The 15,820-nt window shown below is 34.6% G+C and overlaps 1 long non-coding RNA gene across 1 annotated transcript; it reads right to left on the minus strand.

Annotated features, from left to right (window-relative positions):
- Nucleotides 1–12,272: 12,272 nt before the first annotated feature.
- On the minus strand, nucleotides 12,273–14,884 carry LOC110914787. Its single transcript, XR_002578592.2, has 3 exons — nucleotides 14,681–14,884; nucleotides 14,517–14,594; nucleotides 12,273–12,634 (listed from the first exon to the last, which is right to left on the minus strand). It is a non-coding gene; the product is annotated as an uncharacterized LOC110914787 (long non-coding RNA).
- Nucleotides 14,885–15,820: the final 936 nt, after the last annotated feature.

The following is a 15,820-nucleotide window of genomic DNA, read 5'->3' on the forward strand; positions in this document are numbered from 1 at the left end:
TATACATTTTACATGAGACAAATATGTGTATTTTACCACACATCAGTAATATAAGACAAGCTACATTCTTTACTAATAAAACCCGTTTCATGAAATTCTTCAAAAAGCCTCATAAAGTCCTCCATCAACGACCAAAAGTGTTTAATAAAATGAAAGTTAAACCCATCTGGACCAGGCGCCTTGTCAGAACCACAATCCAACACAGCTTCCTTAATTTCTTCCTTAGAAAAAGGGGCGACCAAGTCTTCTATCTTCTCTTCAGGAACCTGCTTCAAGTTATCAGAAACAAAAGCCGGTCTCCTCAGGTTAGTCTCACGAAAAAGCTCTCTATAAAAACGAAGAACTTCTCGTTTGACTAGCTGAGGTTTAGAAATCCAATCCCCATCAACCAAGAGCCCCGGAATATCATTAGCCGCTTTCCTTCCGTTAATACAGCGATGAAAAAAGGCCGAATTTTCATCCCCCAATGACGCCCAATTCGCCTGAGATTTCTGTTTTAGATCCTTGTTCTTAAAAAAAACCATTCTATCCAACTCTTTCTTACTTTCCTCCCACACCCATAGCTCATCTTCCTCAAGATCGCGAGTCTCCATAACCACCTCTAACCGCCTGACATCATTCTTTAAGCATTCTAACTCGGCCCCTTCTTTTTTAGATAATTCTCTCCACCAATTCTTAAGAGCCACTTTAACCGCCATCAACTTTTTTGAGATCACTAAATCTGCCGGGCCTTCAGACGAAACCTTATTCCAAGCATCTCGAACAATATCTTCACAACCTTCCCGGCCAAGCCACGAATTGAACCACTTGAATGGTTTAGCCCCATAATTCGAATCACTAACGGTTAATAATAGAGGGCTGTGGTCGGACAATTCCCTTGGTAACGCTCTAAGACAAGCTCCATGCCATTTATTAAAAAAATCTTGACATACCAACATACGATCAATTTTGCTCATCTTCGCGTCCTTACCATAACCTGTCATAAAAGTAAATCTACTACCCTGCATATTAAATTCTTGTAAACAAGCTTCATCAATAAAACCATTAAAGTCTCGAGCAGCCCTGTTGTTGAATTTAGAATTTTTTCTTTCACAATCCCATCTAACCGAATTAAAATCGCCTATAAAAATCCACATCCCCATCATCCCTTGCATAACAGCCAAAAGACGCTCCCACAACGCTCGTTTTCCCCCCACCTTCTGCGGAGCGTAGACATTAACCACGTTTAACACAGACCCATCTTCTACCAAATTGCCAGTCGTCACTATGAAATTATGATCCAAGGTAGTTTTTATTTTTTTAAACTTCCTAGGATTCCAAACACTGATTAACCCACCAGATTTCCCCCTGGCCTCTACAACATCAACATCACAATCCCTATTTCCCCAAATCGAAGAGAGATCGAGCTTAACAGGATCAACAAGAAGAGTTTCTTAGAGACCCAAAAAATCAACTTTGAACTTAGAAATCAACCCTTTACACCAAGGAGCTTTCCCAACCGCCCCTACCCCTCTAATATTCAGAGATAAAAAATTCATCGCTTACCGAACTATAAACCTTCGCCTTCAATTGTGTTGGCAACCAACTGATCATAACCCTGAAGGTCGATGCCAAGCCGACCACCGAACTCCTTAGTAGCTTCCACTTTTTTTTTCATTGTTTCCGCTTCCGAGACTGAGTTCGAAGAGGAGTCAACATCGACATCCGGTTCTACAGCTTCATTTTCCTCAGTCAAGTCTTCGTTCTCAACCAACAGAGCCTGAAAAGAGTTAGAAGTTTGGACTGGGTCCATACCCCTTGTTTTTAAAACATTACTATCCTGGCCCAAAATGAAAGGGTTTAAGTTAAAAGGATCATCATCAGAAAGCCCATTATTCTTGAAACCCTTAGTGGGCCTATCATTGCTGCTGGAATAGTGGCCCCCAGAATCACAGCCCACTTCTACGAATATTTTTTTAGACTTTTTCCTCTTGAGAACATTAACCGACTTTACCACACCCAAATTATGACAATGATTGCCACCATCATTACCAAATCCGTTACCCTCACCCCCTTGACCAATGATTGGACTTTGATTGCCCTCTTCAATGTTTTTGGGAGACACTCCCACACAATCAGCTGTCTCTCTCCTATTATCATTAAAATCATTATTAACCACTTCCTCAAATATCTCCCTTTCCATAATAGGTTCCGTCACCGGAGATATCAACGGTTCCACTACCGGCTCGTCTTCCTGATCAGCTACGTTCATCGGAACACCGGACCACACTCCATCTACATCGTTAATGAAATCCGATATCCAGTCTTTGTCATCTTCCTCAACCCAGATTTTAAACGTTTTACCGCGCCATTTTAAATAAATTATCTCTTGGACTCTCGCTCCATGATTAAGCAAGACCCCAATGTAATGAAAAGACGAATCCAATCCCAACCTATCCACAGATGGTTTCTTGACCACCACTCCAAAAAAACTTCCAATGTTATCGAGAACCCTATCGTCTACCATGCACAACGGGATCCCCACCACCTTCAACCATGCAATACGTTCAAAGGGCACCACTTGTCCTTCCCAAATATCCACAGAGCTAAACAATTCAGATCTACCGATTATTTCATCTCTGGCCATGATTGCAGCCTCCTTCGTCTGGAAAGAAATCAACACCATCAACCCACCCAGACACCGCACCTCTCCTTCCCGAAGCCCCATCTCATTCAACACCCGCCTGATATATTTAAGGACCTCTAAGGAACCGACTTTAACAACTAACGATCTCCCATGCAGATTCTCAAAAGCACAGATAGAATCGTCAATGTCAATCGTTTTCCCTTTAGATACCCCAGAAAACGCCTCTTTGAACGACATTGTATTAGTAGCACAACCATTCTGGAACCTGTTACCTTCATCCGAACGAAACTGAGTACTCTGCCCGACATTCTTGGGAGGACGAGAAGATCGTTGCTCATTGACTTCTCCTTCCTCCAAGACGAATCTTGCTACGTTAACTTTTAATTTAAACTCTCCCAACCGAATGGAAGACAAAACCTTCTCCATCTCACGACGATCCTTGACATCCAAAAGAGAGACAAAATCGAACCGTTTCCCCTCCCTGTTCCTTTTTCTCGCCACATAAATATCAAAGATCGGCCCAAAATTCCTTACCTCCTTTGCCAAATCTGCACCACTGCATCTATCTGGAATGTTTGAGACGAAAAACTTGGTTATTCTAGCCGATATCTCCACCGGAATAGGTTTCCGGCGAGAGCCCATAAGAGAGAGTTTTTCAGCAATATAAGAGAATATTAATAATTGATATTCAATGATTTTAATTTCTAAGCATTAACCAACATGACGAGAAAAATGATATTTAATGATTTTAATTTTAAGCATTAACCAACATTAATATCGTTTAAAGCGTTCTTTAATTTCTTAAGAATACAATTGGTTTATGCATAAATAAACGTTTAACCAAATATTTAATCCTATAACATCATTAAATTCATTTAAATTATAAACTATACAAAATGAAATCTAGTACATACATCATTTATATCTTACCACCAATACAAGCATATATATACCTAATACAATTGCACTGTTTAGTCCATAAATATTGAGTTCCATACTTTGTGATATTGAATTTAATTGTTTTTCATGAGTTCTAAAAGCACGTATAATATTTTCTAGATTGCAAATTAACTTCCTCAAATTAAAATAATTCAATAGTTTTACTTACAACTTAACAGGGTTAATATTTAACATCGTCAAATCAAACTAATTCAACAATTTTATTTACAACTTAACAGGGTTAATGAAGAAGCATAAATATATGATCATGGTGGCTCAAGGAATATGCAAATGAGCATCACTAGATTGTAAACATTTTAGTTTATCGATAGTGATCATGTGAGGAGATCAATGTTAATAATACTCATATTTATTGGGATAGAAGACAACCCAAGTATATTTATTTAAAATTTAGAGATCATGCAAAAATTACTAATTACCGACACCTTAATAATTAATTACTGAAATTTGCATAAAAAAATCTAGTCCACATTATTCGAATCCTATTTTTTTTAATATTGGATCAACATCTACTTTTTTATAACGTTATATCAAATTCTTTCTGATTAGAATACTAAATATATCAACCAAAAATTTTATAGAAACCATTATTTTTGTTAGCATCGTTTTGATTTGTTCAAAGTAATTAAATAAGATCTCAATGATTGAAATCTTCAATATATTTGTTTTATGATATTCAAAAATTTCTTTTCAATATTTTTATGGTAATATGTATGATGGCTTTTGGATGCTTTAAATTGAAAATATAAATTAATCATCCAAAGATTTAATACGGATAAGTAATACAAGATTAATAATTAATAAATTTCATGAATCAAAATAAAACTTACTTGTAGGATAATCACGCCGACTAATAATCTTTTGAGAACTTTGATTTTTGATGACGACCTGGATGTGAATTACTAGAATTCCGTGTTTAGAGTCTCGTGCTGATAACGTGTTTTGAAACATCGACATACTAGCAACCAACGTATAACTATAAACATAAAGAACAAGTATTATAGAAAGTAAGAGAGAAAGAGAATATGAGAACTCATTTTTATTTATGTGTATAATACCAATTACATGAAACCTCTATTTATAGAGGCTTAACATTAATACAAAGGTAATGAATATATGGAGGTTACATATGTGGAGAGTCACCACATTACCACATTATGATGCATTCATAACAAAAAGAAAAATATATAATATTTTAAGGAGTAAATTGACATTTTAGTCTATCAGACCGTGGGTATGGTATGGCGGGGGTTTGGGGTGTGGCCCGACACGTGGCTTGGGTGGGCTTCGCTGGGCTGACTCACATTGAAGACGGTATGGTGGGGCGGGGGTTTGGGGCGTGGCCAACCCAAACCTCTATATTTATATCTTTTATAAACAAATTTATATTTTTAATAATGTTTTTTAAATAAAAACCGATTACATAAAAAAATTCCTAGTGCTTGGAATTTTTTTTCTTTATCTCTTCTCTTGTCTCCAACATTAGTTCCAACTCTTCACCTGATAGGTGATCGATGGACTGGGCTAGAAATTTCATATCATCTCGTCTTTGTTTCAGGGCATCCCTAGTTTCTTTGCTCTTCCGAATTTCGGCCCTTTGTTGTTGGAATACGTTAAATGTATCTAACTTGCATGCAATGTCTTTAAACTGATCGATGTATAGTCCCCTACGCAAGCCCGAACTCCCAACTGAAGCCGATGGCGTACCCGATCTTGATTTTTGAGCGCGCCTTTTTGCGGCATCTCTTCCGTATTCTGGCCGGTTTGGCGAATCATCTACATCGTCCTCCAACTCTTGATCTCGTGCATCCGATTGGGCTTGGGACGAGGGTGTCCTTGAGCTTTTGGAAGACGTGTTAGTTTCGCTACCACTGGGGATATTCGCCCACTTGGGATGGAACTTACAAATGTCCCAACAATGCATGAAACGGAAGTCGCTTCCCACATTCGATTTGTATGTAACCAATGCATTTGTAACAAAGTCGGCTTCGGTTTCACCACTTTTTGGGTTTTGCTTTGCCTTATGTAAATAACCACTGAATTTGGTGAGTTGCCCACTTATCTCGGTGCACTTCGAGGATAAGCTATCATTTTCACGATAAAGCTCCCTTTCCATTTCTTCGTGGAATGCTTTACTGATCGCGTCCCACAAACGGTTTCTATGTTGAGAATTTCATATTTTAATAAAAACAACATTTAATATATTACAAAGTTATATAATAAAAGACATAAATATTAAAATAAGGGCTACAAAATTTTTAAAAACACATAAAATTGGATGTAGAAATTTCTGAACCCAAGCCCTCGCCAATGCAACTTCTTCTTTAAGGACCCATCTTTGTTGTTTTCGTTTGGCGCTTTCAAGTGCTTTTCGGCCTCGGTTTTTTTCTTGTGACTTCTCTTCTTGATGGGTTTGGATGCGGAAGAACCATCGATGGGGGGTTGAGTTTCGGGGACGGTTTCAGTTTGGGAAAGGTTGATGGGCGTTTGTGAAAGGTTGATAGGCGTTTGTGGAATCGGGCTAGGTATAAAATTGTCGGTGTGAGGGAAGTTAGTATACAAACGATTCGAGATAAACAATGCGTAACCAGCCATATCCGGCATAGTGGGGTGTATTAAAAGGGAGCAATTGGACGATTGGATGGTGGGCTAGGTGTTTCTTGGTATGCCCACGGATTGTTCGCGTCAAAACCACGATTATGAGGATTCATTTTTCGTATTGTGGTTGGATGAGAATTTTTTTTTTAAATAAGATAGAGACGATTATAGAAGAGATGGAGTAGTTGTGGTAAAAAAATGAATAGAAGTGTGAGCATTTATAGTGAAAAAAAATATTTTTTTAAACACGTAGCCGTTGGCCAACGGCTAGCCCAAACGGCTACTTGTCTTGGCCAATGAGATCCCGCCATGTCATCTTGATAGCTCCGCCCAACGCCCGGGCTGAAACCCCCGCCCAGGGGGCCACGCCGAAACCCAAGCCCACCCGGGGTGGTGACTTGGGCGTTTGTACCCAACCCACGCCCCAACCCCCACCCCATACCCCATAGTCTCAGGTTTCTACAAATAACCAAGTTTATTATTTTAGTATAAATAGTTTTTTTTTCTCATCTGGGTCTCTGAATTTTCCCTTTTCTTGTCATTTTGATCACATACGCTAACTCCGTCCAAAAACCTCATTTTTAACCAGGGGTATTTTGAGAATTTTCAATTTAAATCTTTCCCGGGGGTATTTTGAGAATTTTCAATTTAAATCTTTCCCGGTGTTATTTTAATCCATTCCCTTTTTATCTATTTCTGATTCAAAAACCATTTGATTATTAGAAAACATAAAACAAAATATTAATAATTAATTAATATACTAGGCTATCACCCGGGAATGCTTCCCGGTTAGTTTTATTTTATTACTTATTAAACATGCATACTTTTCTTTAAAATATGCCGTATTATTTCATTAAACTCTGTTAGTACATTCTTAATTCTTAATACAATAATATGACATATTAATACCTTCGCTATAAGGAGTTATAAATTTTTCATATGTTAATCACAAGTTGTGAACGTGTAATAAGACTTTTAAACTTATTGATTGCTTATGATTCGTGTTTATAAATTCCTCTATATTAAAAATAGTAAGTTTTTTTAAAACAATTAAAAAATAAGTTAACGTATTACACATAAAAAGCTTGTTCAAAAAATTTAAACGATAAGAACTCAATACAATACTAATAATAAGTGAATAGATGAATGAAACATCAAACTCCGTAAAGGCTATTTTAGTGTGGTACTACATGTTTTAGAGGTTTTGCAACCAAAAGTTTCCATTCGCTCCGTGACCATTTAAAAACACAATAATCACCAATTGACATGTCCTCACCTCTTATCAAATCACACCAACCGATGACATTATACCTAAAGGGAACAAAAAAATTACGCATACAGATATATATATATATATATATATATATATATATATATATATATATATAGGAGAAGGATTCGTTAGGAACCACCTTTTATTGCGAGAACCGCGAGAACCAATGTGAACACAACCAAAAATACCTAAAAATACACAATTTTTTAACATTTTTTTTTTTATAAAAAACGCTACTTTTAGTAGCAAAAAAAATTGTAAACAAAAAAATAATTTTTTTTGGCTACTAAAAGTAGCGATTTTAATGTAAAAATATTAAAAAAAATAAATTTTTTGTGTGTTTTTTTGGGGGTTTAGTTTTTAACATTTTAGCTTTGGGGGGGGGGGGGGAGTGGGGGAGGGGGTTTAGGTTCTTTTTTTTTTTTTTTTGGGGGGGGGGGGTAGGTTTTTGGGGAGGGGGTGGGGGTTAGGTTTTTTTTAGCTATTTTAGGTTGTGTTCACATTGGTTCTCGCGGTTCTCGCAATAAAGGTGGTTCTCGCATGAACCTTACCTATCTATATATATATATATATATATATATAATAAATCAATTTATCGTATATTTAAAAAAACTACAAACCTTATAGGCATGATACACGTTCAAGAGTGTATGATGGTCCCATCAATGTGTCTAAATCAAGCTTTTGCCTCGTCAGCAGCCTTCTACGCTTCTATGGGTCAAATGGACGAAATCATTTTCTTTTCAAAACTTCACATGGTAGTGTTCAACAAATAATGGGAAAATGTGAAAAAAATAATATTCTATTTCATATATAAGATATATCGTACCAGATGTGGCAACGTTCAACAACTTGTATGATTTATACTTGGGTACACGAGACGCGAGTTCATAGTTTTATTGGTAATAGTGTTGCCAGTGTTGAAAAATTTGATGATGAAATGTTGTTGTTAGAGCTTATTCTTTAAGTTATCATATCAGACCTATAACTATCCAATTACAACTATCCAACTGTAGCTTTCTAAATTTACGCCTCTCTTTAGCATTGGTATAAGCACCATCAGTAACAAGATAACAAGATGAGGAGAAACTGCAGCGATGATGATTCCACTCTCAAGTCTTCGCCTGAAAATCAAATACCAAACTATAATCTCATATCAACATACTTAATTACATGCCAAAATTGATAACTCGTTAGATACAAACATAAAAACTAACATACTCGTTAGAAAACGATGTGATTAATATAAGTCTTACCGTTTGATGTAGCACCATTTGTAGGAACTGTAGAAGAGCTCTCAATTTGACAGTTTCTTCTTTTTTTCTCACTGTCTTGTATCTTTGAATGCAAAAAAAAAAAAAAGAAGGATTGTATATACTAATAAGGGAAGCAAACACTTGTTCTTGAAATACATCATCAGCAATACATATAAATAACTAATAGAGTTAAAAGTAATAGGCAACAGTAATAGCCCATCTGCATACACGACCCCGTGTGTCAACGACACAGCCCCGTGTCTCCTGTACTTGCTATACGAACCCAGATTTGCAAATCTAAGAGTTGATCACGGCCCGTGCTTAGGAGGCATGGCCCCGTGTCCCTTGTCGTTTTCTGTTTGTCTTTATCCTCTAGGAATCTTGAAAATGGGGGCACGACCCATGCCCGGCTGGCACAACCCTGTGCTTGGGTTCTGGTTTGTTGTTTTTGTCTTTGGGGTGAAGCTTTGAGGGTCGGCATAGTGTATCAACTTTCCTTTCTTCATATTTATGTTGGGTTTCACAGTTAATTTGTTCATTTTGTCCGTTTAAGCTCTTTTAATCCTGAAAATGAAAAGTAAACAAAGAAACACGCTTTTTTCCAATATTAGTACTAAAAATGATTGTTTTACACCTTACTAGCTTATATCCCGTGTGACACACGGGTTTAAAAAGTAAAATTTTAAAACATATTAATAAATATGATGTGTGATAGGGATGAGATTTTTTACCGAAATACCGGTACCGTACCGGTACCATACCGATGTCGTACCGTACCGATCATAAACGGTACCGGTATCGGTAATAGATTTTTCAAAATTCGGTATCGGTAAAAAACGGTATCGGTACCGGTATTTTTCGGTAAATACCGGTATTAATACCGAATTTAATATTGACCTTATGTATTATGCTATTATCTTAGATCCCACTATGAAGTTATATTTTCTTGAACATTGTTTTACAAAAACGAATATCAAATTTCTTTTGTTTGGTTATTTTTAATCAATTTTGATGTTTTTTTAGATATGTTGGAATTTGGATGTTAAAAGTTGAACCCATAGATGTTTACCTTTTGATTTTTTTGACTACTTAATATGTTTACCATTTGTTTACATTCCTCTATATATTACTCTAGTTCAATTAATAATTGATGGATATATTGCACATGAATTTTTTTAGGTAAAACAATGGATCCCACTATGAAGTTATATTTTCTTGAACATTGTTTTACAAAAACGAATATCAAATTTCTTTTGTTTGGTTATTTTTAATCAATTATGATGTTTTTTTAGATATGTTGGAATTTCGATGTTAAAAGTCGAACCCATAGATGTTTACCTTTTGATTTTTTTTTACTACTTAATATGTTTACCATTTGTTTACATTCCTCTATATATTACTCTAGTTCAATTAATAATGGATAGATATGTTGCACATGAATTTTTTTAGGTAAAACAATGGATGACACCAAAGCGGTATCAATATGGTAAAGTACTGAAATACCGGTACCGTACCGGTACCGAATCTATAAATACGGTACGATAATCTTTTTTTTTTTAAAGGTAAATTTCATTAAAAACACAAGCGAGAAAAAGAATCTCCAAGACGGAGAAACCCACTCGCAAAAAACCACACATTACATCACATTAATACATAAAGAGTTCCATCCTTTCCAATCTACCGTCCCCCCCTTAGGGTGTGTTCCCGAGTTAAAAATCCCTCCCCATCCCTCCCCTCCCCTCCATGTCTTTCCAAATTGGAAAGACTATTATCAGGCAAAAAAAACCCCATTTTCCCTCCCCTCCCCCTGTTAAGTGGATCTCTGGAACACAGCAATCTTAGTGACGTTGACTTCAATGTTGTCGAATCTTTTCCGGTTCCTTGCTTTCCAAACACACCAACACGTCAACACGATCACCCCATACACTATTTGTTTCCGCTCTTTGGAACCACCCATCAATTTCGGTAACGGTATTTACGGTATCGGTACCGGTATCGTACCGATCTCATCCCTAATGTGTGATTTTTTAAAAATTAAAATAACATGAAACCAAGTAATTTAAAATAATAATATTTTGACACCTATAAGTTCCATTTTTTTATATATGAACATAAGTTTTAATTTAGTAAGTTGTGTGGAAATATAAGTCTACATCTCCGTTGTTAAAAATGTTCCAATGAAATGTTTGTTTAGAGTATGAAATAACAAAAATTAATGTTAATCTAAATTAAAATAATAAAAATAAGTAAATAAATAACAAACTAAGTAATTTGACATGAAAGATGTAAAAAAAAGTAAATAAATAACAACCAAAACTATTGCAGTGTATTACATAATTATCAAGTCTTTCTAACAGCGCACTATATTGAAAGTCTAAAAATAAATCATCTTGAAAAACTCAAATCAAACCTCGGGTTGCTATACTCGGTCCACGCCTTCGCCAACACCTCAGCAAACTTACTTGCTAGAATTTTAAAAATATACAACAATATTATTAGAAAATCTCATCTTATTTCCTATGTCTACCATTATCACATGTCCACCACAAAAAAAAATATGTTTATTGAATTTTTCCTCTCTTTAACCGTACACGCTCATCACACATAATTTTTTTTACTTTTACTTTTCAAATCGTATGACTAGAGCTTCACTCAACCCTATCTTGGGAAGTTTGAATGCATGTAAAGTTACAAGTTCCCAACAATGCATATTCACATGACCTACACAAACACAAAAAACATAAAGCCATCTTTTACTTATTATGAATCTGGTTCACCACTAACATGTGAACCAACCTCTTGCTCAACTTTTACTGTCTTAATGCTAGAATCTCCCCACAACCAAAAAAATGCAACTTAATTGAAAAAAAAAATATTATCATATCATTCATCAAATTAAACAATAGTACCAAGATATCAACACATTCCGTACAACATTTCAAAAAGAAAAAAAAAATCCAGTTGCAAGTATTCAAGTAATCTAGCTTGAATGTGGATAAATTACATGAAGAGAAGAAATCTTCATCAATTAGGTTAACGTAAAGTGCTACTTAATTAAAAAATGATTAAAAAGATTAAGATTATTAAGATTAAAGGTTTAAGAATAAATTTATCATGAATATAATTATTATAACTTAAATATATATGTTTTATAATTGTAAAAATAAGATATCAATTATTTAATTGTTGCTGGCTATAGCTTTGGACTAAGGGGGCCAGCCCAAATGTATACTCATATACACTGTCATCTATTTAAAACCCAACCAATTCCCATAATATTGGGTTGGGCCAAAAATGTATTTATTTCAAAAACTAAATTATAAAAAATGTTAAATAGTGCTTTTTTTAGATATGATCCATTTTTGTACTTTTTTAAGCGTTTATACAAGTTTCTATACAATCAATCAAATATAACTCTAGTAGTGAAAGTAATGAAAATATAAGACACTAAAAGGAAAAAGAGAACCGGGCTACTTATTTAACATGGACTAATTAGCAGTGAATTAGGCCTCATGTCGGATTACGTATGTATCAAAAACACTTCCGAGATATTGTATTCCGATGATGTCTAACTAAAAGCTTATGCAAATTACAAAATTTAAACCCATGAACACCCCTTATCTATTCTGACAGAAATATAGCAAGTTTAGACAAATGCACACTTTACATTGTCAGATTACCTCAGCCTAAAACAACTGTGAACAATGCAACAAACCACACGACTTTGAAACATAATTAAACCAAACCTGAAGCCTGTGAACCGCACAAGCAGTGGTTAGTCAGCAGCACTTGGTTCACCTAATGAGAAATTACTCCCCAATCGGTTTCCTCTTTCTACCAAGAACAGAAGCTTTCTGAAATCTCGTCTACCCATTCGCTCGGCCTTAAACGCTGCAAATGATGACTTAGCAGCTTCATACACTTCAAAACCAAGAAAGGTACAAAATTTTAAGTCGTTTATATTGTTATGTTTAAAAATAAGAAGCAAAAAATGGGTCACATTTTGTTTCCCCTTTCGTTACTAATGAGTGCAGATGCTAATGTATGTGCCTTGATCAACTCAAAAAAAAAAAAAAAAAAAAACCCTTAACAATCTTATTCTTTGGCCTCAATCTCCTCAATTTCTCCCCCAAATCCCCATAACTAATACAATCGAAGAAAAATAATAATCGTTTTCGAAGGCCCACCAAGTGAACGGTTTTTTTTTTAAATTTATCCTACTATATCATGAAGATGCATTAACAAATCATATATGAAGCTTTCAATATTTCATAAATATATATTTATGTATATATAAATAGTTTTTCAATGTAGCGACATGATTTGCACAGTAATCTGTTGGCATGTGTTAATTTAGCATGTATTTTCTTAATTTCTTGTATAGATTTGTACAGTTCTTTATCAAACCACTGATGACATCTGATGCAACTACAAGGGAAATAAAAGCTATTGACTCTGGTTAGCATCAATTTAATGGGTTTGGTGTATAGTTAATGTATATTTTTATTGATAGTCTTATTCACACCCTCCTTCAGCTTGTTTTATACAGAGCATCAGCAGAATTTACTCTCTGATGCATGGAGAATAAATCAGGCAATGTTGTTTTCACATATCAGTGCTATATTATAAGTTCTATGTGTAGAGAGATCAGAAGCTCTAATGTTTTTTGGCTGAAGCGTTAAAACAAAAGAAAGAAGGTTTGACTACTCACCAAAACAGATGTTTTGACTCAAAATTAAAACAAAAGTAAGTCTGATTATTTGACTCAACAAAAATAAGGTTTGAGTCACGAAAATGGGGTCTATTTTTACAGTCTATGTTAAAAAGTAAAATGGTTCAGAATGTTTTTCAGATTTCACCAAAATGGGTTTAGTTTGTAACATGTGCACAAATTTTGTACACCTCTATTCGTAGGGTATCTTTATGCATTACAACTTTTCCGTTGTTATGATTCTTTGCATTTCCCTTTTGTAAGCAAACAGGGAAGAGGTTTTCCATTTCAAGCAATAAAATTCAAAAAACAATTCCACAACCTTGTTTACTTTATTCTCCATTTATGTGACTCTGATTACCAACAAATATAACATAACAAAAGTAATTTAACTAAATTTAAACCAAAAACACAAAAGTTAAATAGCTTGGTTTGGTTAAAGTCGTTTGGAAAAAAAGTAAATATGAAGAATATCTTTACTTGATTGAAGAACTTGAATAATTTCTTATACACATGAATTATGTTGTGATTAAAGCTCACAAATATGAAACTCTACAATGAACCTGTTTACCGATTAAAAGTTCAATATGATGCATACAATGCTGGTTGTATTCAAATTACTCAAATAATCCTAACACCCTTTTGAAAAAACAACCTCTAGGTTTTGTTTAATCGTGTCTAGCATGCTGAAAACGATCATCACAATTAAAGTTTAAATAAAATAGAAGGGTTTATATAAACTTAGTCCATATCAATAAATGCAAAAGATATAAGTACGACATAATGATCTTTTATCTCAAAAGGTTTTTGAATTAACCTTATGTGTAACAGAAACACATTCTAGACCCAAAGAACCCTAATCTAAAATGAATTCCTAAAGAAAACACTAATCTGTAAAAAAAATCGAATTGGTAAAATTACACTTCAAAAAACCCCCAATTTGGTTCTTCAAGAAGAACAAAAATCCCCAAGAACATATAATTAAACCAAACCAGCACCCATTACTACGCTACTGGAAAAATGCAATTAATTCGCATGACCAAAATAAAAACCCACGACCAAAACACAATAAAGATTAAGGATTTGTCTGACCTTATGGTTTTAGATGCCGCCGTTCACAGACCAGGAAATCAGGTCTTTCGCCGTTCACAGACCAGGAAATAACAACCACTGTCAAACATCATAAATCACCATATTGGAGCTGAATATTCAAGAAATTGGAAGAAAGAAACAATTCTAAAGGGGTCGGTTCTTACCATATTGGTGGAAAAACTTGTTTAAGCCCTAGATTGTGATTAGGGTTTGCGATGAAGGTGAAGACTTGAAAAAAAAGTAGATCTTTGATGTATAAGATGACATTTTACAATAGATTGAGAATAGAGGAGAGAACAAACATTTTGAAACAACAGAAATTTGGGGGAAATGAGATTAGGGTTAGGAAGAATAGATGTAAAGGAAAAAAAACCCTGGTTTAGCAATAAGGAGGAGGCGTGGATAGGCTGAGGGATGAACACGATAGCAAATGGAATGAGGGATTGACACCTGTCTATAAGATGAATGTGGAGGGGACAGGTGTCCCAACCTTAGTTCTTTTATTATATATAGAGATTTGATATGATTTATATGTTGCATTTTGTGCATATCACCAAGCTTTAGGTGTCCATCTGTAACATTTCCATTTTTTTATATTAAAATAAAGTATATAAAACTTATATTATTAAACGGTTAGATTACGAATAAGTTGACTATTAGAATTATAAAGTATCTAGACAAACATAGGAACCGTTAAAAAATTATAATAATAAAAATATATTATAATTAACCTTACTCCGTTTTTAATGAAACTTAGGTCAAAATGTAGATAAAGATATGCTCGTTCTAATGACATATTCATCGTTTTATAAAACGTCATATTTTAGAAGTTATAAACGATAAATGAGTGAAGTAGCTGAATTAATTATAATAATAAAATAATAATATAAACTTAACATATTGAATTGTACAAATTGTGTACGTGTCATCAATTTGAAAAGATTAGTGAGAATCAAAAACTAGCGTAAGCTCCAAGTTGAAATTTCAAGTAAAATTAGACAGCAATGTTCAACATTCAAATTGCTCATTTTCTTTACTCTTTCTCTCGCCCTTTCTACTCTCTATATATATCCATTTTGCTTTAAGTATTACACCCATAATACTGCAAAGCTCTGTCCCGTTTTAAGTGTTTTAACTCCTAGTCACTGATTTGATACCATGCCCGATCGATCTTGAACCCAACAACGGATGTCAAGCGCTACCTGACTAAGGCTATGCTTTGTAAACTACGTTGGGGTTCTAATCTCGTGATGTATTGATAAAGTTGAATTGGGTTATTATACTAACACGAGTGCATTGTATAT

This window comes from Helianthus annuus, chromosome 6 (assembly GCF_002127325.2).
Source record: "Helianthus annuus cultivar XRQ/B chromosome 6, HanXRQr2.0-SUNRISE, whole genome shotgun sequence".
NCBI lineage: Eukaryota > Viridiplantae > Streptophyta > Magnoliopsida > Asterales > Asteraceae > Helianthus > Helianthus annuus.